Source organism: Hippocampus comes, unplaced genomic scaffold (genome assembly GCF_001891065.2).
Source record: "Hippocampus comes isolate QL1 unplaced genomic scaffold, H_comes_QL1_v1.1 scaffold22, whole genome shotgun sequence".
Classification (NCBI taxonomy): domain Eukaryota; kingdom Metazoa; phylum Chordata; class Actinopteri; order Syngnathiformes; family Syngnathidae; genus Hippocampus; species Hippocampus comes.
In genome coordinates, this window is record NW_017806175.1 from 5,240,208 (window position 1) to 5,265,373 (window position 25,166).

Sequence of the window (25,166 nt, forward strand, 5' to 3'; positions counted from 1 at the left end):
GTGGGGGGGGGGGGGGGGGGGGGGGGTTCTCTCTCTAGGTCTGTCCTCACAATTGCAAAATGTAACTGGAGGGCACATAATTGTTTGTGTGTGTGTGTGTGTGTGTGTGTGTGTCACAATTACAACCAGCAGTAATTAAACATTTATGAGGAAAATAAATCAATAAATAAATTAGAATTCAGTATTTAAATCAAATTGACACAATAAAAAATAATAACAATAATAATAATAATAATATATTGAAAAATAGAAATTAACTGAGAAAAGATAAATCAATAAAAAACAACAAAAAAATGACAATTATATAACTAATTGGACGTTAATTTCTCTATAAAATGAAAACATAATAACAATATACAATTTTAAAAAAAGAAAAAAAAACATATTTATTGATGTGTTTAGTTATTTAGTTGTTATTGTTGCTGTTGTTATCATTACCTGCAACAAATTTAATCAAATAAAAGACAAATTAATTTATTTAAACAAATTTACAGCAATACTTTAATCAACTAATTTTTGTTCCATTTTATATATACAATACATGCATTGAATAAATACACATCAAATTTAAAAAAATAATGACATGAATAAAAATTCTCCACATTCAACATTCAGATTGTTATTGCATCGGTTACGTCACACGTACTGTTGGCCGTCGAATAAAACTGAAATTAAACTGAAGGCACTTAATACACTCAATTGAAGGCCTGCTACATTTCCCCCCCTCGCGGCCCCTTAAAATGGGAACACAGGAATGAGGTTAATCCATCCTTCCTGTGCGCCACAATTAACACAAGCCTCTCGTCTGAGTACATTTAACGCCCCCGCTGGATTGAACGTTTTCATTCATTTTCCCTCCCAAAAAAAAAAAAAAAAAAGTGCCGTAAGATCCTCCCGTGCCAGACAAAGCCTGGCTGTTCTCATGTCGGATCATCATAAAAACAGCGCTTTAATCCGGGATATTAATCCCGCCGCTGCCGCCTACACCGACAAGCTTATTGACTGATTTCATTTCGGTGAGAGCATCCGGCACCCTATTGTGTCCTCCTTTTCATGCACCAAAAAAAAAAACTTTAACGGTGTTCGTCTCTATGCGAGCCTTTTGACTGATTGACAACCACTTCAGGCTGTTGTCTGCCTTTACCCTCGACCGACCCTCTTCAGGATAAGTGGGTGAATATCTGAATTATATTTCAACATTCGTGTAGAGGATTTTCTGGCGTGTATTCACGATACATTAACTCATTCTAATGGGAAAAATTTTTTGTGAAAGCACCTTCGAATTGCTCCAAATTGGTCATGAAGCGAGTGATGGGTCCCCAGTCGGGATGTGGAGGAGCAACCATCCGTAGAACGTCAGCCCCCACCCCCACCGCTGCATTGTATAAGGGCCCACGAAGGCGTAAGAGAGGCTCAGTGACAGGCGCGTATTCATGCACCGACACGGGGAAAGATGTAGTGTGTACCCAGGTTAGGGCTGAGCTCCAGCGGGGTCAACGCTCCGCTTCTTTCGCCTCCTGTGGCTGCCGTCCCACAATCCTTCATTCACACACTGATTCTATATGCAGAACACCTTTCCAGCTCAATGTGAGAGGAGGAAGAAGGAAAGGGGGGGGGCAGAAAAAGACACACTGAGGGGGTCTTGAATTTTTTTTGGGACCACTGAAGGTATAATGTAGCCAAGTTCCCCGAGAGAGAGTGAGTTTGTTTTTTCGTATTTCACATTTACAGAAGCGCCATTTATACGGCGTGACTGAGGATGTGGAATATGAAGGTGATCTGTAAGCGGGCCTTCGGGGTGATTTATTCGCGTGGCACTGTCACTTCCTGTCCAACGCCAGACACTAAAATGGAGAGTCAGTGTGATGCCGTGTTATTGCGGGCCTGCGGGCGGCCTCAGGCGAGACCTTTTTCAAAATGTTTCAATCAAGAGACGTATTTCTTCGAATAGTGGCATCTGCTGTAAGAGAGGCCGTACAGCAAAATGAAGGCAAAACCTCCAATGGACACCACCTTTTTTTTTAAATCAGGCTACAAGATTGGGTTCTCGCAGAAAGCAGAAGAGCAAAAGTATGGAGGGTTGCCCGGGTCAAAATTAAATACAATACGTCCATAATTTAACACAGATAATTGAATGAAAAAGTGAAAGGCAATTAAAACTGATAATTAGCTCATCAGACTTATAACAAAAGCGACGACCTCACTGCTGCTACGGTTGGTACCCAAAGTTGTCCCAAGAAGTTGCCGGGAACAGATTTGGGTACCCTTCAGAAGTTGTTGTTGTTGCTTGAACTTATTCAACTGTGTCTTGCGTGCCATTTTCTCCGGCTGGCCGACGGCAGAGCAGCCAAGAAATCGGGCAGGCGGGGACTGAAGTTTACTCTTAACAGGTTGCTCTAATCCTTCTCTTTATGACCTTATTAAAACACGAGCGGACTGTGAGTGAATAAACGACGTATGTGTATTTGTGTGTGTGTGTGTGAGTGTGGTACAAATAAGGCATTAGGAGGTTACTTGATGGTTCCTGCTGATATATACAAGCAGGAAAACACACATCTGTCATGCCGCAGCGCGTCAAAAAGACAAAACGATGACAAATGAAGCTACCCAAATACATTTGTGTGTGTGTTGAAGTACTACAATGCACATGGAACTGGAGAGTGTCCCCAAAAAAAAAAAAAAAGGGGGTCAGATCTCTTGATTTGGTCGCATTCAAGTTTTTGACATCAAAATGTGGTCCAAATGTTCAGATAGAAATGTTGAGTCCTTTACAACTTTTAGAATATGTAAAGCTGCAAACATAAAGTTTGCGTGTGGTGAACTGTCACGATGTGTCCAAAAATGTGGAAAGATGTTTGCTTTTCGGAGTGAAAGGCTGAGGAAGCCACAGTTCTCCTCTCTGGATGCATTTAGTGGATGTCTTTGTGGTTGGTGTGTGTGTGTGTGTGTGTGTGTGTGTGTGTGTGTGTGTGTGTGCGCGCGCTCGTTTCACAGCTTGTGCAATGTTAAATTGGAGCTGGCACAAACATGCGTTCCCATCATTGTGCCTCGTACCCCCATAAATGATGAAAAGAAGATGGCCTCCGCTGAGAGCTCGCAGGAGGTCAGAGGCAAAAAGAAAAGGCGGTGTTCTGGTGCGGCGCCAACATCCACAAAAGTCATCCGCGCATTCCTCTTTGGGCTGAAGCCGAAGCCAAGTCATGAAAAAATACAGGCCAACACCAGTGCATCTTAATAAAGAGCCCCGGAGAGCATTCGGAAGAGCAATAAGAGCTTTGCTAGCGCTAACGCTAATGCTAGATTTGTAACGTTCCACATTTTCACCAGTTCGACAACCGTTGACAGTTCGCGGCATAAAAGTGCAAAACAATTGCTCATCCCCGGTCTCGTGCTTCAACCACGACTATTAATTATTTCTATAAACTGTATTCCGTCCGGTGGGCAAGTGGTTAGCACGACTGCCTCACAGTAATGTAACGCTCTAAATCAGGGGTGTCAAATTCATTTTCGACGCAGCCCACATTGTAGTTACGGTTTCGCTTGGACAGCCGTTATGACGGTGAATTTTCTGAAAGCATATAAATGTTTAATCACCTCCACATGTTCCATACACAGCCCACAACAAATTGATGGATACCTAGTTTTGAAATCAGAAGTCAAGAATAATGACTTGTTTAAACATTGTGTATGTTAATCTAAAAAAGGGGTTTGGAAACGAGAAAATGCTTGCAATATCTCCACGTTATTATGGATTACATATGACAATTTGAAATTTTGCTTCAGACTTTAGCAAGCATCCTGGAAGTTGACATGCTTGATTTGCTTTCGCGAGCCACATAAAATGATGCGGTGGGCCAGATCTGGCCCCCGGGCCTTGACTTTGACACCTGTGCTCTAAATCGTTCCAAGGTGTGAGTGTGGATGATTTTGACTTGCCCCAAAAACGGCAACAATACAGCTTGAAGGTATAATTTAATGTTATCAGTCAATTCTTTGGTATAGTTCAAGACCTGAAGTTGAAAGTGACATCAAAAGGCTAAAACAACAAATCTACATCCTTGGTTAGTTTCATGTGCTTCAACACAGCTACTGTAAAACCTTTTAAAAGTGAAAGCCGACAGTTCAACTTCCCAAAAGTCCCTTTTCCAAATGTTTCCGAGGACATTGGTGAAGCGTCTGCTTCCCGAGAACGCTGAGCAGATCCTGACGGGGATGAGACGGCAAGTCGGCATCCCTTGGGAGCGAGCGTCACGGCTTCTTGTGCAAGCGCTTCCGAGCTTTTGCTCGCACGCGCTGCTTCGAAAGCAGAAGAATTCCTGACGCGTGACTGGTACGGTCGGGTCGGGACCGAGTGGGGGAAAGCGGCCCCGCTCTCATGTTGTTTGCTTTAGTCGCTCCGCAACTACGGACGAGCGAGCGTTACTTTGTTGACAGTTTAAATACACAGCAGGCAGATGTGTAATCTGACTCATGTTTTGTTCTTAAACACGCATTTCGGTGATTGAACACCCTTCACTGGACTCGAGAAACATTACATCCTCACTGCAGGGAAAACAATCAGACAAACTTGCCGGGGGAAAATATTGATGCAGTGACATTCAATTTATTGTTTCCCTTCCATGGTCAATAAGGGAAATGGATTCAAGTTAGGGGTAGGGTTTCAAATGAGGGTTTTAAGACAAGGGTCGAGCTTCAGATGAGTGGTTCAAGTCCAGGGTAGGGTTTCAAATGAGGGTTATGGCTTCAAATTGGGATTTGGAGTCTCGGTTCGAGTGGGGTTAGGATTCAAGTTCGGGTTTTAAATCACAGTTATGGTTTCAAGATGGGTTTGTGTTTGGAGCACATGTTAGGGGTTTTAATTAGGGTTTCAAATTAGGGTTTCAAGACAGGTGGTGGAATTCAAATTAGGTTTGCGAGCCAGGGTTGGGGTTTTAAAATAGGGCTTCAAGACAAGGGTAGGGTTTCAAAATAGGGTTTCATGCCCGCAGTATGGTTTCAAATGAGGGTTATGTTTTAGTATTTGGATTTAAATTTTGAGTTAGGGTTTCCAAAGCCGATTGAAAGAAAGGGTTAGAGTTCAAATTAAGGTTTTAAACCCGGTTTAGGGCTTGAAGCAGTTGGGGTTTAAAGTAAGGGTTCCAATAAAGTGGGGTTTCAAGCCAGGGTTCGCGTTTCAAACTAGAGTGTCTCGACAAGGGTTGGGTTTTGAATGAGGGTTTAAAGCCTCGGATAGGGTCAAAAACAAGGGTTAGGGTTTCAAATGATAATTTTTGAGTTTGAGTCAAGGTTTCAAAGTTGGGTTGTAAATCACGGATCGAGTTCGAAGCAATTGTTTGGGGTTGAAATTAAGGTATTAAGCCTTGGGTTTCCAATTCAGGCTTCAAAATAGTGTTTCAGGATTTGCTTGTTTCAAGCAAAGGGTTTAAAAAAGTGGTTCAAGTTTCAAATTAGGGATTTAAAACAGGGTTGGTCTTTTAAATTCGGATTTCAACCCCAGGTTGGGGGTTCAAGCTCAAGTTACAATTTGGGTTCAAACGTGGTTCGTATTTCAAAGTAAAGTTTCAAGCCAGGGTTCCGGTTTTCAAATTGGGGTTTAAAACTGGTTTCAGTGTGAAGGTAGGGTTTCAAGCCAGGGTTACGTTTTCAAATTAGGGTTTAAAAAAAAATGACGGGGCTAGTATTTCCAATTACGGCTACCGTTTGAAAGTTGGCTTTTCAAGAAAGAATTTTGGTCCCAAGCAAAAGCAGCTGTCATATTCTGGTGACATCTCACACCCTTGACGCCATCTGCTTAACGCCTTACTGCTCCCTCAATCTTGGATTTCCACCTGCGCTTTTCACCACGCTGACGATTGATGACTTCTGAGGCTTCCTCAAAGAAATGCGACCTCGGCAGTTGTTTCAAAGACCAGATGTTGATTGTTTTCATCAAATCTGGGGATGAGTGCGATTTCATGTTGTGCAACGGGGGATGAACAGAAATGAATATCACATCTTTTATTGCGGTCATCACAAAGTCAAGGCTTGCTCGGCTGCTCGGAGCGCAATGTTACATAAGCGGTAAGGCTTTCAAACCTGGAATAGCTTTTCAAAGTCGGGTTTCGAAAGAGGGTAGGGATTTCAGAGTAGGATTTCAATTCGAGCTATCATGTCTGGGTTAGGGTTTCAATTCAAGGATTTAAGCAGATTTAAGATTTGCATCCTTCTCGGCTGGGTGCCGTTTTTGTCCTGCATCGCCCGATTCTGTTGACTGAAATTTATGTCAAAGTGCCCTTTTATGAAAATGAGGAGGACACGTCGGCCGTCCACACCCGGTATCTTCTCTCCCCATGTTTGTTGCATTTGGGTGAAGGTTAATCAACGTGAACCCATCTCGATTACGACCGTTCCCAGTATGAGCTGATTTATGGGCTTTGGTCTGTCTTGTGTGCGCGCCGTTCCCCAGTTGTGTTTCTGGGACGGCAAGATCCTCACGCGAAAATCCCTCTCAGGACCATTTAGATCTGAATGTTTCTTTTGGACTCTCCCCACCATCGTGGTGACGTAACAACCTCCAGTGTCTTTTCTTGTTTGCACAAACATAAATCAGAATCAATATCAGGGAAGAAAGAAAACAACTCCCTTGAGGTTCGTTCGGAGGATTTATCTCTCCTCCAAGGGAAAAAAAAAATGTAGTGCGCTGTTTGTTGGTTAGGGGGGGATGCGGTTTCATTTTGCCGTCGAGATAAAGAGAGATGTGAGAGTACAGAGGGCAAAGGTCCTTAGATAGCCTTCAAGTTTGGGGTGGGAGGCGATGATGGATGCGGCTCGGTTGTCTTTTGCGCTCCCCATACATGTCGGGAATACAAAACAGGCCAAAGTTTGGACGCACTTGCATCTGCGATATGAATGAGAACGTGTCTGGAAATTTTTGACCGATGAGAACAAGACTTTAGGGTTTCAAAAGTAGGGTGCCTAGGATGGCTTGAGATTCCCATTTAGGGTTTCGAGACAGTTTTAGTGTTGAAAAAGTCTGAAGTGGGGTTTCAAACAAGGGTTATAATTTCAGATTTGGGTTTGAACCTGCAATTGGGGTTTCAAAACGGGTCTGGATTCGGGTACGAAAGCAGGATTAGTATTTGAAAATGGTGTGAGAGGTTCAAGTTTGGGTTAGGGTTTCAAACTAGGATTAGTATCGGGGTAGTTTCGGGCTTAATTCGGTTACAAACCTGGGTTATGGGTTCAAACTAAGACGAAAGCCAACGTTTCAAAGTAGGGTTTGAAGCCTGGGGTAGGGTTTCAAAATATGGTTTTAAACCAGGTTTAGGCTTTCAAATTAAGGTTTCAAGTAGGATTGGTGTTTCAAAGTAGGGAATTAGATTGGGGTTTGAATTTTAAATTAGGGTTTCAAGAAAAAGAGAAGCATTTCAAATTAGGGTTTCAAGCAATGTTAGTGTTTCAAAGTAGGGCTAGGTTTTCCAAGTAGGGCTTCAAGGCAGGGTTAGGGTTTCAATTCAGCATTGCATCCAAGGTTAGTTTCTTCAAATGATGGTTTCACGACGGGGATTCAATTTGGGGTTTCACAGTCAGGGTTATACTAGTGTTAGGGTTTTTAATTATGGTTTCCAACAGGGTTAGGGTTTCAGGATTTGGTTTCAAATTGGAGTCTGAAGAAAATGTAGGGTTTCAAGACAGGTTACGGTTTTAAATAAGGGTTTCAAGCAAGATTTCAAAGGGTTTCAAAAGACAGGGTTCAGGTTTTCAAGTCAAGATAAGAGTTTTAAGCCTGGGGAACAATTTCAAATTTGGATTTGCAACTAAGTCAAGATTTAAAAGTGGATGAGCTCCCGAACGGGGTGTGTATCCTGCCGAGAAGCCTTCCAACATTATGATGACGACTCCCATCAAATGAAGGTCAAAACACCCCTTGAAGGTCAAGTTGAAATTGACGCCCTGCCAGGAGCGTGAATAACGAGGGCGGGTGGGCAACCTCCCGAAATGTCACCAATCCACCAAATCCAATGATGTTGTCAGGCTATCCTTTTTAATTAGAAGGTGTGACGCCGGACGTGTCAAAGTTCAGGCCCCACACCTCAGCCCGTGCTACCGTTTCACGCCTGTGTGATGGAACATTCCAGTCGCTCATCATTATTAGGTGGGGGGCGGAATTGGGCGCGGGGGGGTGGGGGGGGGATTGGCCGCGGCGAATTTCCTGGAAAAAAACAGAGAGATGGGAAAGCTGAGATAATAGCAGGGCGCAAGTGAAAGTGGAAGGCAGTGCCGATACTTTAGTTAGGGTTTCAAACAGGGAATCTTAAAACATGGATTTAAGACAGGATGTGGATTTCAAATTAAGGTTTCAAGATATCCATCCATCCATCCATCCATTTTCCACACTGCTTTATCCTCACTCGGGTCGTTGGGGGTTGCTGGAGCCTATCCCAGCCGTCTTCGGGCAGAAGGCGGGGGACACCCTGAACCTGTTGCCAGCCAATCGCAGGGCACACAGAGACGAACAACCATCCGCGCTCACACTCACACCGAGGGACAAATTTTAGAGTGTTCAATCAGGCTACCATGCATGGGTTTTGGAATGTGGGAGGAAACTGGAGTACCCGGAGAAAACCCACGCAGACACGGGGAGAACATGCAAACTCCACACAGGAAGGCCGGAGCCGGGATCGAACCTGGTACCTCCTCACTGTGAGGTCGACGCGCTAACCACTCGACACCGGGCCGTCGGTTTCAAGATTTATTAGTTTTAAATTCGGGTTTCAAGACAAGGTTCGGGATTCAAAGCAAGATTTCAAGCGGTGTTGGGGTTTCATAGTTGGGGTTCGAGACAGGTTTGGAACTCCAAGTTAGGGTATCAAGGCAGCGTGTGGTTTGAAGATCAAGTGAGGGTTTGAAGAAGGATTAAGGTTTTACATCTGGTTTCAAAACAGGCTTAGATTTTTAAATTTAGGGTTCCAAGCCGGAGTTTGGGTGGCAAAGTAGGGCTTGTAGCAGTGGTAGGGTTTTAACCCTTTCAGGGACAGCTACAGTGGACAGCTTATCGTGTTATCAGGTTGCAGGGTGCATTAAAGGGTTCAAGTTGGAATTTCAGAATTGAAGACAATGACGTACGAACACGATGATGAGTCATACGGGACCAAAAAATGCGGTTGGTTCAATGAGCAGTGACGATCGTCACTTTGACAATCAACGTTAGTTGTGAGAAAGAAACACAAGGGGAAGTCACGTTCACTTTTTCCCGTCCGTCTCTAACTCGGCACTTCCTTTGTTGTGGGAGATGAAAAGCACATGTTTGAACAATTTCAGTAATGAGAATGAGTATGATTGCGGTTCGCTCTTTGAACACGGCCAACATTCGCTGGCATGCCGGGCTCACTGGGGAACGAATGAATGTGCTCCTGACTCAACCAGGAAATGAATGAAACACACGCTACCAAGGTCATGTTGATTAACACATGGAAGAATTCGCACGAGTCGCCGGCATCCTTGCCAAAACAAAATGAGTTCTTTAATTTACTAGCATTTTTTTTTTAATTTGTCCTTTTAAATTCATTTGCTTTTGTCATTTTTTTTTTTTTATGGATACTCTATTATCTAACCCCAAAACATATTTCGCCATTGACCCGCAGAGCCGTCCTTGATTATTTGTGAAGCTACTGCTTTAAAAGTGCACGCAGGTATTTTTTTTCCCCCATTTGTTCAAGTGTTTATAGATACATCATTTACACTTTTCAAATAATAACAATGACAAGAAAGACTGATAGCAAAAGTTGGCCTCAGGTCGCAACATAAAAACAACAACAATGGGTTTCTTGCTTTGATTAAGGCCCGGTCTCAATAAAAGTAAAAAAAACAAAAACAAATCAAATGTCCGTGGGATTCGATGACTTACTTTGACCCCTTAAAAAAAAAAATGAATGAATGAATTAATTCAATTAAAAGGGCTGATACTGACATTTGACATCTGCTACATTTGGTGACTTCAGGGTAATATTCTAAAAAAAAATAAGAAAATAAAAAATATTGGAATAATCATGAAAAACTCAATGACGATGACTTGCTTTGATCCTAAAATTTGAAAAAGACTGGTTCAGAAAATGGATGGCTGATATTGTGCCTGGCCGCAAAGAAACACACGCCAACATTTGACATCTGCTAGCTTTGGTGTTTTATGGATGCTGTGCTTAAAAAAAAAAAAAAAAAAAAAAATTAAATGTCAGCGGGTTTCTCGGCTCATGGACAAATGGTAACAAAAGCGGCAATGACCAATGCGAAACATGTACGGACATTTGGGATCTTCCACCTTATGTCAGACCTGGTTTAAAAAAAAAAAAAAAAATTGGCATGGAGGATTAGTCATCAAAACGCAACGACAACCATCTGACGTTTACGACAAACCCACGGACATATTTTTATCTGCTCTCCTCATTTTATGAGCTCTATAAATATTTCATTTCAGAACATCCCTGCACTGAGGTAATTGAAAGCACTTGGGATGCATTTTTGGCAAAGGTTTTTTTTTTTTTTTTTCCACTGCAGTTGTGACGGCATCAAGTCTATAGAAGAAGACGCGGCGGACTGGGATAAGACGCGCTCACTCCGTCATGCGCTATGATCCCGTCGGATAGACTGTGCTGCTGTCACTTTAAAAATTGATTCATCGCCAGGCAAACGACTGTGCGCGACACAAACAAAACAAAAATCCCAGAAAATTAGCGCCCGGGGGCTGGAAAGCCCGCACACTTTGAACCAAAGCCATGAGCCCCGGACGGCACGTTAGCCCTGCTGAACACCACATCACACAAATGGTTGACAGGCCCAAAGCTCTGGAGAATGTTTGAATGGGGGGGTTGTGTGTGCATGTGCGTCGCATGAAACACAACAACAGTGGAAACGAAAACAGCAGATGGCATATGAGTGTGTTTAGTTGCGGCGATCTGGTGACGACAGACGCAGAGACCGCTTTAAAAGGAACGTGACGGTCATGTTGAGCGGGGATTTCTTAAACTTTGGGTCCAGGGATGCCTTACAGCGAAGAGATTTTGCACATTGACCAGAGGGTCACAACTCCACAGGAAGCTTCAGTAACAGTTATTTTTCAGAGAGGACAAAGAATATGTTCCAGTGAGTATTGTTATGTTTTCTGTTTACATCTTGAAGGCTGATAATAACGCGATACCGGGAGTTGTCACTAGCCCATCTGTGGCGTTTTGCGTTGTTTGCTAGCATTAAACACGACGGCCTTTCCTAAGGCAAAGTTATATGTGTTCTTCTTTTAGAATGTGTAAATCTTTGTTTTGTTTATTTTGATCGTAAACACCCAAGCGGCACTTTTTCATCAACCTTGAATGGGTGCCTTGTTTTCTTTGGTTCTGCCATTAGTATGCCACCATTAGCTTAGGTAAGCTAATGGCGGACACCGATACTTGTTGCTAGCCCGTCTTTGGCGTTTTACATCGTTTGCTAGCATCAAACACAACAACTTTTCCAAAGGCACTACTATATGTTTTCTGCTTTTCGAGTGTGTAATTCTTTGTTCTGTTTACTTTGATCGTAAACACCCAAGCAGGCACTTTTTCATCAACCTTGAATGGATGCCTTGTTTTCTTTGGTTCCGCCATTAGTTTGCCACCATTAGCTTAGGTAAGCTAATGGCAGACTCCGATACTCGTCGCTAGCCCGTCTTTAGTGTTTTACATTGTTTGCTAGCATTAAACACGGCGGCCTTTCCTAAGGCAAAGCAATGTGTTTTCTTCTTTTCGAGTGTGGAATTCTTTGTTCTGTTTACTTTGATCGTAAACACCCAAGCGGCACTTTTTCATAAACTTTTCATGGATGACTTGTTTTCTTTGGTTCAGCAATATCTTTTGAATTGCGCAAACAAATGAAAGATTGCTTTGTTTTTGACAAGTCATTCAGATCGCAAACAACGGTCACGAGGGGAAGACTCCACCCGACCTAAATCACGGTGAAAGCGAAGCGTCTACGCACTTCCTGCAACACCCCCCCCCCACCCCCGCGCAAAATGAGGTGAAAGTATGCGAGCCTGAGGAGGGGGCGGGGGGGGGGCAGGAACAAGCAGTGCCAGAAACAATAGACTCATAAGGTGATTATTTAGAGCCCGAGCGGTGATGAGACGACCTACGGAGGCTATCGGGGACGGCGCTTCCTGGCACTGCAGCGCCGTTTGATGGCCGGGTAACTGGCAGCTTCCTCTTCCTCCGCCCTTCCTCCTTCCTCCTCCTGACGGCTGACGGCTTCCTTCTCGTGTCTGCTCAAGTTTTTCCAGATTTTCCTGTGGTGGGAAGCAAAGCAGTGAACAAATACACTTTGCTTGTGCTTTTGAGTCGATGTTTCCCCTCTTCCTGAATTCAGAAGACGGTCCAATAGTCCATTGCATGACAAAGGGGAGGGAGCGCTTGAAAAAAACATTTTTATATGCGCTTAAATGTGCGTGTGTTTAGCGTGTATAATTAAGACGACAACAGTAATGGCTTTAAATGTAATATTTAAAACTTAATCAGTTTTTATGAGACTTACTGATTGACAAACGTCAGTCAAATATCACCGCTATGACTTGGAAAAATGGATGCTACTTCGTCGAGCAAGCACGTTTCATAAATCAATGAATTCACTTTACGGGGTCTTTTTAGTGAAAAATGTGAGTAGTTTTTTTTCTTATCTGGAATGCAACCATTCAGCTGTCCACCCATTTTCTGTCCTGCTTATCCTGTGGCATGGCACATATAAAGACAGACACGCATTCACACCGTCGCTGGGGGGGAAACGGAACCCACACTGCCTGCATGGACCCCAGGCCAATGTACCACAACGCCATGAGTGACTATCTGGAATGCATTGACTGTATTCCCATTGGGTACTTTGAGGTAAGTCAAACGTGTGTTGTAAATGTTTACAATGGCCTGCAGAGAGATGGATGAGCACATTAACGGGGAGTGCGGTTGTAAATCCTGCATCAGGATGATTCAAGTGCACGCTGACAACCCACGGACTGCAATTTCCACCAAAAACCTTTGCCAAAGAGTTTGTTTTTGAATCCAGCTGAACGCTAAAAGAGGCGGAAATGTCTTTCCCGTATGCATTTTCGTCTTCTTTTATTGCAATTTTCACCATAATAGGTTCCATTTCTGGTTCTTTGGTTTTTATCACTGGTACTCACAAAAATCAAAACAAAGAAAAAGCAAAATGCATTTGTGTGTACAGTATTCTTCCCTCGTGTTTTGACAGTTAACAACAGTATCGCAAAGTTACAAATAAAGACCCCCACTGGATGTTTTTGACTTCAGTGTGACACACAAAAAGGCTCCCCAAAAATCTTGTTCTCGATCTGTTTCGACAGTCGGCAATATGGGTACATTAGTGACACCCGCAGGACTTAAGCGGAATGGCAAAAAATACCCAAGACACACTCATCCCTCATGAAAGTGACGTGCTAAGCGTCAATCATCTTTCACTCAGCATGCTGCAAAATCCTGGCGACAGCAATCTGGGTCAGCCAAAAGACGGACAAGCTGCCCCCATGATGGTGGGTGGTCACCATTGGGGGTGAGGGCCCATTGGGGGCTTGGCGGGAAGGGGGGAGTCCATGTTCATCTTTACTTACTACTGCCACTGTGATGGAGAAAAACTACACATCCAACTATCTCCCCGCACCCCCCCCCACACACACACACACACATGCACACCAAACCACGGCCCCCCTCCAACTCCAACCACAGAACTCCACTCACATTCCAACTGATTTATTCACTACAGACCACAATACGTATGATATTTAATCCGATGTTGCAATGTGGCTATTGTGAAATGTACAGTGGGAACTCCATAAACACACTGAGACTTCGATGTGAGTAAAAATTAACATAAAAAAAAAAAAACATTCAACACTTTTAACCCTTTCAGGTACCTTGTAACCTGATAACATGAGAAGCTGTCCACAGGTTTTCATGGGTTTTAGAAGCTGCTAGCCTCCTCTCAAAAAGCGAAGGATAATTCACTGGTGGCTGAAGTGCTGCATCCGCAAGTGAAAATACAATGCATGCTTTTAATGTCTATAAGGGGGTTTTCTTTTTTTTTTCTTCACATTCTGGGTGAGTTGTTAAAGTCTAGCTTCATCACAATCCCTCTATAACAAAAGCAGAAAGGGGTATATGTCTGTGTATTTTTTTTTTAAATAACACGCTAGCTGGTATACATATTTATATATTTTCAATGCATTTATAATGGGTGACAATTACAGCCCTGCACCTATTCTGGAGGTCCACTGTATTTGTTTCTTACAATTCATGTTCCCAAGTCGCTCATATTTTGGTTTGCCACAGAAAGAAAAACTAAAACCGACCAAGGGATCACTCGTAATTTGAAAATTTAGCAAGTAGGGGCACTCACAACTCAAGGTACTGCTGTAGCGACCACTAATATGCAGTTAACCATGCCTGGGAACTTTTCTGTGGGGTCGGGGTGGGGCGGCGGGGGTCCACCCCTCTCACCTCCAAGAGTCAAAGATCAAGTCCTGTGAGAGACGAGACGAGGCTGGAGGATGAGATGAAATAAACAGAGGTGACGATGTAGTCGTAATCCCTCAGGTGCACACGCGCCGGGCGAGACGTCCGAGTAATGCCGGGCGAAGTGGCCGCTCATTTAAGATTACCGGCACTTCATTGGTGAGGATGAGCAGTTTGATAAAAAAAACTCCCGCTTCGGCACAGCTTGCCTGGATTAATGTCGAGCGATTGCTTTGAAACGTGTTGATGGATCTCTTCGTAGACAAGAACTCGACTGTAAACTTTTGCCCGTGCCAGACTTTTCCATGTAAAGCCGTGTCATGAATTTGTCAAGTTGGCCCACATTTTATCACCATAAAGAAGGACGGGTTGTCTCCATGTTTTATCTATTTTCAACCACTCTGCTAGAAGGAGCTGTCAATCATGCTTTGTGGGGAGGATTTTGTTTAAGTCAAACAAGATGGCAAGGGTGATAAAATCAGTACTGCTTCTTGTTCGGCGCTATCTCAACCACACATGCCGGCAAATCTGGCTAGCAAAATAATCCATCCATGATCTGAACCGTTTATTCTCACGAGGGTCGCTGGCGTGCTGGAGCTGATCCAAGCCGGCTGGTCGTCAGCCAAAGGTAGGGCACACAAAGACAAACAACCATACGCGCTCACAATCACACTTACGGAAAATTTGGAGTGTCCAATCAACCTGCCATGCATGTTTTTTGAATGTGGGAGGAAACCAGAGTACCCGTAGAAAAGCCACGCAGGCACGCGGAGAATGTGCAAACTCCACACAGAAAAGCCAGAACCCGGAATCGAACCCTTGCAAACCAGGCGTCCACGTCCTGCCTATTATAATCATCATCGTATTCTAAATAGCATTTTTCATAAAAATAAGTCACTACAAAATCGGTTCAAATTGAATCACACCCGAATAAGTTCAAAGAGGATTTTTTGAACGGCACTTTCGAACATGAAACATCTTCAAATCTTCCATGATGGGTTTTTACCATTACTATTTACTCTTCATCATTAGCAACTTTACAAGGCACTTTAAAAAAATAAAAGTAAATAAGGTTAAAAAAAAAAAAAAAAAAACGTATAACTCACGGACTACATATCGCATTTGTTGAAAAGACGGAATGAAAAATTGTGTTAATGTCCTTGAATCACACTTTTTAATTGATTTAAGTAGACTTAAAATAAAATAAATAATTGTTTAGCTTTTCGTAGAAGCAGTCGTAGCGTTACTAGTGGTGGTTGTAGTAAGATTATTCCTATTAAATTGCACTTCTCTGAACACATTTACAACAACGTGCTTTAGAAGACAAGTATTTTTTTTTTAAATAGTGGTTTACTAATGAACAAATATTTACATTTACTGCAGTCAAATTAAATTAAATTGCATTGACCTCACTACTTCACAATCCTGTTTCGACAATGTGGCCAAAACATTTCACTCACCAAAACACAGAGCGAGGTGGAAGCCCGTCACGATAATATTTTTGAGTTCCACGTTTCAATAATAGATTCAACGTGTTTCCCTAAATGACGAACCGTGTCAGAGATGACTGAGTAACATCTCTGGCTTTCGCTTACCGCAACTTAGCTCAACCTACGTGCAAAGATTTTTCGCACATGACGAACAACTGCGACAATGTTCAAACTGGGGAACTTTGTGCGCGGCGGCTTGTAAAAACGACGAGTTCAAGTGCAGCCTTCCCGCTTTGTTCTTTTGCGGGTTGAATGACGTGTAAGTGCAATCAGCTGTCGGGTATGAAAGAGCAAAAAAAAATCATAATAATAATAAAAATAAAGCGCCAGCGTGACTTCGCAGACTGCGTCGCTTCAAAACATGCTGGCAAGTCTTTCATGGGAGCCAGAAACCACACAGGGAGACACACACTTTACGGCAAAACGTCTTCACTAAAGAGGACAAGATGTATACATTATTAGCCGCTGACTCACTCGGCTTGATTCACAGTCTTCTACTTTTTTTCCGGTTTTGTTTGTTTTACAGAACACATGACTCACTCTGCTGTTGTTCGAGAAGATGGCCAGAGGAGAAAAGACCTCTCAGATGCTCAGATATACAGCGGAAACTCAAAAGGTCAAGCACATCCAGGACAGGGTGCCTGACCTGCAGTTTGCTCGAATTAATCCAGAAGAGGACGGTCACAAATCCCGAGTAAACTGCAGTAAGTTTTTTTTTCACAGAGGATAAAGAATATGTACATTTAATTATGCTTATTTTGTCAGCATTGTGTCAAAATATCCAAGCGTTATTAAGATTGCAACATTGTTGCTCATTTTTTTATTAATCAGTCGATGACGTTTTGCACTGTGTGTTAGCATCAAGCTAGCAGACTTGAAATGATCCGGTTATTTGGTTCAATGCACAATGTGTAATTCATTAGTTTTATGCTTTGTTTTTTTTCAGTTGCATATCACACATCGTTGAAAATCACGACAGTTGCAATCCGGTCCCAAAGGGAGCCTCGTTGACCGCATTGTTGCTCTGAAAACACAGAGGCTAACGACACACACTTGCGTAAGACTTGTTTCTCATGGCTCACCCAACACATAAAAAAATTTTTTTAAAAAATAAAAAAAGTCTCTAAGACACATTTTGACATGTTGAGGTCAAAACATAACAATAAGCACGGGATCATTGGGATAATTCTTTACACGTGGATTTTGGAGCGCATCTGTGGGAATTTTATTCAGAATAACATTTTTTCAGGATTAGAGAGCACTTCTGTTGGACCTGCTGGCTCACCATCTCGATTACAGGGCGTGCTCTTCCCCGAGCAAACTCACTCAAACCATGCCGGACCACAAGAGGGTCTTCCCCAAAATGCTACTGCGGAGATATAAAATTGTCTTAAACGGCGAAAACAGTTCATCCGCAAAGTTTTCGCTGTGCTTCCCTTTTACCAAATTGTGTTACTGCTACATATAGCAGTTTGCCTCTGTGATGTCAGCAGTGAAAAATGGCCGACGGATTATAGGGAGGGTGATGACGGACGGATGAGGTGAAGAGACACAAGACAGAAGATGTCTGCTTGACGCACACGGCGGTACGTCACGGTCAAACACGAACGTGTCGCAACGGTTACGTCGCCCAGAGAAAGGCGGGCGCGTTGGAACGATGCCTCGATGCGCAACAGATGGCGGCGATCTCCGCAGAACGAAGCGGGCCGGGCAGAGTCTGTCTTTCATCCCCGATTGGACTTGTTTTTGGAAGGGACTGCAAGGGTAAGATGAGCTGCAGAAAATATTTGCGCGGTGTAAATCATGCGGCGTGGGAGCGGCGCTATTCCTGATGCGCTTTACCTAATCTACAAAAAAAAATACCATGAATTACGAATTAACTCATCTCCGCGCGAGGTAAAGTGATTCCAAGGTGGACCCGCCCTACATTGCTCAGCCAAGGCGGTCTTCAAGCTGTCACGTTAGCGGGCACAGGCAGCGTGTGTAGCTCATTAGCTGACGTCATGTACTACAATGAAGACAAAATGTGTTCAAGCGGGTAAAGGCATTTTTTTTCAAATGTCAGAGACCCCACGCATGACAAGGACTCATTCGCAAAGTTGTGATCTTACTGATTTTACGATGTGCACCAACACGGCATACCACACACAAAACCATATCTCCACCGGGGTTCTTGAGAATTTTTTTATTTTATTTTTTTTTTTGGTGCATCGACTCATGACGGAAACGTCGACCAAATATAATGTCGCTAAGTCAAACTGGCAGTAGGGGCTGAATTTTTCAAAGGTGACGTGTTTTCTGGTGAGTCATCAAACTCGGCCCACATGTAATGACCAAAACAGAAATCTTTTTGCATCTACCGACTATCAAGGATTTGCTGCTCAAATTTGGAATCAATCAAACAAAAAAAATGTACGAGTGGTCGTCTAGATATTGTGAAAATGGCCACGTTGATACAAAATGGCGGAATTCCTGTTAGGATTTGTGATTCAATTCATTTTAGACAAAAATGAAAAGTTTTCTGGGCGACCCGGTGGACGAGTGGTTCGCGCGTTGACCTCACAGTGCAGAGGTGTCGGGGTTCGATTCCGGCACCGGCCTTCCTGTGTGGAGTTTGCATGTTCTCCCAGTGCTTGCGTGGGTTTTCTCCGGGTACTCCGGTTTCCTCCCACATTCCAAAAACATGCATGGCAAGCAGATTGACCATTCAAAATTGTCCCTAGGTGTGAGCGTGAGCACGGATGGTTGGTTGGCTACCGGTTCAGGGTGTCCCCCGAGGACGGCTGGGATAGGCTCCAGCACGCCCCGCGACCTTTGTGAGGGTCATAAAACGGATCAGAAAATGGATGGATGGATGAAAAGTTTTCTTGGGCTGAATTTTCCAAAGATTCCGGGAGGCGATACCAAGCCAATTTTGGAGAAAGAAGTCTGCCATCCCTACTCGACATAAATTTTTAGCCAGATAAACACTTATGCCAAATTTGGTTTGATTTGTATGGCTGAAAGATTATTTACCCCCTGATCGTGACAGCACTAAGTGTCTTTTTCACTGTAAATCTCTGAGCAGCTGTTGATTTATCAGAGAACTACTTTACTGCTCAGTTCAGGAGAAGGCTACACTTTCACGCTGCTGGAACCAGAAAATATTCATCATGGCCCATTTGTTTTTAGGCCTTGGATCTGGACTGGGCTTAGCATGAAGATAACTGGAAGCTGGAGGGAGAGGGGCTGGGGGGCGTGGGGGTGGGGTCACCTCGCCCACTTGAAAGTCTTCCAGCTCCTGACATATAAAAGTGACTTTTGGATAAACCTAAGGAGGAAAATGGTCTGGTTGTGTTTCCTTGAAAAGATTGTTTACCTCCCAGCTCGGAAAAGGCCAGACGACAGGAGCGAGCGTTGACGCCATCTTGGTGGAATGCGTGAGCCTGGATGCTCTGACACACGAAAGCGCGCACCATCTCACTGGAATGACGTCTGGCAAATCACGGCCAGGCCGTTTCACAACATTTACTGGAATCCGTGTCGAGAAAAAATTACCTTGTTCCTCAAGTTACCCACAGGGCTCCTCTTCACACTTATTTGACATTTAAGGACGGCAAGTGGCTGAGAGGGAGTGCGACGCTTCAAATATCCGGCCAACAACCTGCAAAATAGCAAAATACCTCATTCTGAGCGCCGAGTATGGCGTCAGCGACCTTCACAACAAGCAGCAGTTTGGAAAATTGTGAATAATTCTTTCAAAAAAAGAAAGTAAGGGCTTGATTCAAATTATTGTCAATTACCTTCAAACTAAATATAAATCAAAGACCCCGTTGTGTATTTCGCTAAAGAGCATTAACCTTGTCTTATGAAAGTCTGCTAGCTTAATGCTAAAATAGCATGTAAAACTGCATAGACTGGCTAATGGAACTAGCATCAATGCTGCCGTAATGATTAGCCTTTAAACCACAAATAACGGTGCTAGCAACTCGCGCAGACAACAACACTCACAGGGATTTATTCTTTGACGACTCCCATTATTGCAGTTTAGTTAAAATCGTTTTCTTCTCTGCTTCATCGTAAAATTTCTGTGTCGCATGTCTGTTTGTATTATACTGCTCCCTGGTGGCCGAGGCACGCGCAGCCGAATAAACAGCAGTACGCCCGTTGAATTATCACGATCACATAAACGGTTAAATTTTTCGCATTCTGACGAATTATGTTTTCATAATATGGTAGAGTCTCCTTTTTAGTCTTAAAACCTGTCACAAATGTGGGGGTTTTTTTTCCTGGTGTTTTTGTTGTATTGGTTTACGTAATTAAAGTAGAGAAGGTGAATCATTTCTTCGATTTTTACAAGTCCTTTTTTTCTGTACTCCTATTTAAGAACAGCGTGCGAGTACTTTTACCGCCACGGTATCCGGCCTCATCCAAAGTGTTCTTTCCGCTCTCAGACACGTAGATGAGATTGGATCCGGCGATTCTTGTGAACACGAGATGACAAGTAGGCTCATAAATAAACGCGCGCAAGAGCTTAACCGGTTGCGCAACAAAGACAAAGCGATGTAAGCGATGTCGGTATTAAAAGTGATCCACAAGCTGGAGGGAGCGAGGGCCGTATTTCAGGTTTCACTTCACAGATGGAAATGTGATTTTACTGGAAAATTATCCACAGTAATACGTGACAAATGCTTTGAATTGACTTAACATGGATATAGATAAGCTGAGGGCTGAGCAGGTGCATCGAGGGCATTTGGACGGTCCAGCGAAAAAAAAACGGTCTGGATTCTTGCAACAAAATATTTTCTGTGTATCCAGCAGCCAAATCGAGAGTCATGAAATAAAAGGAAGGATTGTTTAGCAAAGTTAAACAGAGTTTAGTTGAAGCTCGCGTCCAAAGCTTTCGCCCTCTGCATTATAGCTAAACCAAGTGTTTCATTTTATATCATTCCATATTTATTTACTTCTTACGACTCGCGCGCGCAAAAGTTAGTACAGTTGCTGCATCTACCTGGCTGGTGCCAAGGGCGGGGAGGAATCCGGGGTGGGACATCCTCCTCATGATTTCTAGCAGCTGCTGTGGCCGATCAAAGCATAGCGAGCGTGATTGCAAGTGTAAGCAGAGAAGGCTGCGCCCATGTCGGGATCGATCCACCTCGGGATGAAATAGCACGCCTGCCACTTGGCATTTGGAGGCCCCGGCTTGGATCTGCCCGTGTGCTGCTACAGCAAAATTCCTTTTAGAGGATTTGTTTTTTTTTTATTGGGCCTCACATTCAAAACACAGAAGGAAGTGTCCGACTGACCTAATTATAAACAGGCTGACCTCATGGGCGAGGGAGTCATGGTGACCCACTTCCACCAGTGTGGGTGTTAGTGAAGTGGAGAACTTGGGAGGCTGAGAATACCTGCAACAGCTGAACTCGCCAGTATGCTAAAAATCTGTGTGTGTGTGTGTGTGTGTGTGTGTGTGTGTGTGTGTGTGTGTGTGTGTGTGTGTGTGTGTGTGTGTGGAGGGGCACACTGAAAAATCATTGGTGTAGAACAGATTATGTATCCATCTACAGTCTTGGGAGAGTGACTAAAGTCTCATAGGATTTACTCAAGTAATATTTACGGAATTCTCGTGCAATTTACTGACATCTGGCAAGATTTACTGAAGCTTCTTTGCCAGATTTACAGAAGTCTGTCAAGATTGAAATCTCACGAGATGACAAAAAAATGTTGTCTCGCTAGATTACATATTTACCGAAGTCTTGCCAGGTTGACGAAAGTCTCCCAAGATTGAAATCTTAGAAAATTAGAGAAGGCTTTTAAGATTTACTGAAGTTGATAATATTTATCAAAGTTTGCCAAAATCGTTTTGCGAGATTTCCGGAAGTCGACCGAGCCGGAAAACTCGCCAAATTGTCTTTCAAGATTCGCTGAAGTCTTGCCTAATTTACTGAGGTCTCAACAAGAATGACTGTCGTCCCATAAAATTTTGGGAAGTCTCGGGAAGACTAAAATCCCACAGAATTAGGAAGATTTACTAAAAATATGCCAGATTTCGTGAAAGTCTTCTGATTTTTTATTTATTTTTTTTAATTTTCACAAGATTTACTGCCAGAATTAGTGAACTCTCTCAAAGTTTACAGACAGATTTTTGGAAGACTTTCTGCAGTTTCACCAGATTTGTGGTAGTGTTGTTAGATTTACTGCCAGGTGTAGGGAAGTCTCACAGATTTCATAAAATCTCACGAGATTTTATGAAGTCGTAAAAAAAAAAAATGACTGCCCTCCCACCAATTTTACTGCAATATTTTTTTTGAAGGCACGGGATTTTGCAAGGTTTACTGAAATCTCACAAAACATCGCGCCATATTTACCGAAATCTTGCAAAATTAACTAGACTTATAAAATCGAAATCTCCAGAGGATTTCCTGACAGATTTAGAAAACATCAAACCTGATTTAGCGGTCTCAAAAGATTTTCTGTGAGACGAAACGAAGTCTCACAAGATTTGCCGGTTTCACCAGATTTTCTGCCAGACTTAGTGACGTCTCACCCGAATTTGTCAAATCTCACCAGATTTATTGACTTTTCACAAGAGTGACTAAAAGTCTCGCCAGACTTACTGAGGTCTCGCCTTTGAACCTTTCTCCTTTCTAGTCAGACAAGCTCACGTCTGAACAGGAAGTTCAACTCCCACCACGGTAGGCCATGCGACCTCGTGAGATTTCACCTCTGGCCTCAACGCGCCCATTCGAACGGCCGGGTGTCAAAGAGCAAAGGCCGCTGACGTAAACACAAACGCCGTCCTTAATCTTGCGTCTGTCAACTCCTATTGTGTGTTTTGTTAAGGGACAGAAAGGAAGTGAACTGAGCTTGGGTATTAAACGGAGCAGCTCAGCATCCAACGTGCTGCCAAAAAAGCGGAAGAGAGCACCAGGCTGGCACACCTTCAGAGACCCTTTGAGACTTGGTTTTTTTTTTTCATTGAACGCAGCTTTTGTCGCAGCTCACAAAGCTCCTACTGTGTCACCGTCCACACTGGCTTCATGAGTGCACACATTTCCGAGCTTTCTACAAGTCATGTGAAGAGAAATTGCAATTTCAGGATATGGCGAGGAAAAAAATGTGTGCATCTCAAATTATGAATGAGATCAGGAATGGATTCGGAAAAAAATGCCAGACAAAAAAATAAAGAGAATTAAATGACTAGCAAAAAAAAAAAAAAAAAAAACCCCAAAAAACGTTGACTTGGCAAAAGACAAAACTTAGTTTGAGCCAATCACGAAAAGTCGTCACAAAACGAGTTCCACAAAGTTTTTTGCTTTCCCTCGAACTAAAAGGAGGCCAGAAGCTCACAGCACCTCGGAGCCTCGCTAGAAGCAGCTTATGTGTGTCATGAATCACTAAGTAGTAATATTTGGGACTTCTCACAGCCGTCAAACAGCTGAGGCTTAATTTCCTTCGGTTTGCCCTGCAGTGTCCAGGAAAGTGGGCTGGGTGAGTGAAAAGGACAGAAAAGCATTTAGAGCTGGTCTGGTTCAGAGCGTAGCTGCACGGACACTTCATCTTTAAAAACGGCCATTTTTCTTCATCTTTTGACACGTTTGTTTGCCAAAGGAAAGCCAACTTAAAAAAAAAAAACACACACACACACACACACACACAGACACACACACACACACACACACACACACACACACACACACACACACACGTTGGCCCACGCCTAAGCTGCTTCCTGGACATCACTCATAAGCGAGGGTCAGGATGAGAGAGTGGGACTGGTGTTTGAGAAAATAACTGCTGAATAAGGGCTTTTCCGTCACTACCGCTGCAGCTATGGCCCTCTTGACCGTGTTTGTGCATACGCACACACTCACGCAGATAGAAACGCAGTCAGTCGTCTGCAAACGTGGTGCCTGCTAATGAAGTGCAAAATCGCACCGTAATCTACATTTGTGTGTTTGTGCGCATGCGTGTGTATATGTGCACTTTGTACTGTATGTGCCAATACTACGAATAAAGTTTGATTAACGTGAGAAAATGTGCAATTGGGTAATGTTGCTGTGGAAATTTTTTTTGGAAACCTATATTACATCCATCCATTCATTTTCAGATCCGCTTTATCCTCACAAGGGTCATGGGGGGGGGGGGGGGCGGGGGCCTATCCTAGCCGTCTTCGGGTAGTAGGCGGGGGACACCCTGAACCGGTTGCCAGAATGAAGTCGTAAAAACATGACAAAAAATACATAGAATTCTGAAACATTTTATGAAAAATTGTGTGAAATATTTTTGATAACACGAATAAAGTTGAGAATAATGTATAAGAACAAAAAAATCTCAGTCACATGAGGAAAAGTCATATTGTAAGGCGAAGTTGTAAAAGTGTCAAAATAAGTCATATAATAATTTTGAAAATGTCATCATAGCCCCCAAAAAATTTGACATTTTGCAAAAACAAAAGTCAATTTTAGAAGAATGTAGCCACATAAGAAAAACGGAAGTACCGGTAATGTTATGAGAATGAAGTTGTCATTTTCAAAGAAAAACGCAGTAAAATGACAAGACTAAAGTGGAAATTATAAATTAAGGGATTACATTTATGATGTATAAATGTGCCCCTAAAAAAAATATCTGAATATTACAGGAATAAATTGTACCAATATGGACAGAAGTCAGACGGCTACAAAGCAGTTACATCATAGCTAGTTTCATTAGCCCGGCTACGGTGTTTTGCATTGTGTGCTAGCTCCAAGCAAGTGGACTTTCATCAGACACAAAATCTGTAACTGCCAAAAAACAAACAAAAAAAAAGTCTTAAAAGTACAAGAGTAAATGTTTTTTATGGTAACTGTAACTTGTAATGTAACTTTCTTTTCCTTTTGCATGCCCCGGTTACTGCTTGGCGAGTTGGGATGGGGCGTTGATGTGTCTCCAAAATAATCCACAGGTGCGCTGCCGGACACGAGGCCATTGTCTACCATCTCCACTGTCCGCGTACTTTCCAACTTGTAAAATTCAAGTTTCGAAGTATTTTAAGACAAGGACAACAGTTACGAGACCCGAGTGTGTGTGTGTGTGTGTGTGTGTGTGTGTGTGTGTGTTTTAGCTGTCTTCGATGCGACTCGCGTGGAAACTGAACCAAAACACATAATTGTGATGCTTCGACTTGGACCCCCCCCCC

At 43.1% G+C, this 25,166-nt stretch overlaps 3 long non-coding RNA genes across 5 annotated transcripts in view; 2 read left to right on the forward strand and 1 right to left on the reverse strand.

Moving 5' to 3' along the window:
* Positions 1-20,269, reverse strand: part of LOC109531881 (uncharacterized) — a 21,481-nt gene extending 1,212 nt beyond the window's left edge. Inside the window, exons 1-4 of one of the 3 annotated variants that reach the window (XR_002171267.1) lie at positions 20,000-20,268; positions 19,547-19,652; positions 12,140-12,289; positions 10,165-11,073 (exon numbers count right to left, since the gene is read on the reverse strand). This is a non-coding gene — a long non-coding RNA (uncharacterized LOC109531881). Of the gene's footprint in view, positions 1-10,164; positions 11,074-11,755; positions 12,290-19,546; positions 19,653-19,999 lie in introns of those variants that run through there. The other 2 variants (XR_002171268.1, XR_002171266.1) reach the window with 2 other exon arrangements.
* LOC109531882 (uncharacterized) lies at positions 11,010-12,342 on the forward strand. Its single transcript, XR_002171269.1, has 2 exons — positions 11,010-11,118; positions 12,113-12,342. It is a non-coding gene; the product is annotated as an uncharacterized LOC109531882 (long non-coding RNA).
* On the forward strand, positions 12,548-19,529 carry LOC109531883 (uncharacterized). The gene is made up of 3 exons (XR_002171270.1): positions 12,548-12,881; positions 16,536-16,625; positions 19,181-19,529. It is a non-coding gene; the product is annotated as an uncharacterized LOC109531883 (long non-coding RNA).
* Positions 20,270-25,166: the final 4,897 nt, after the last annotated feature.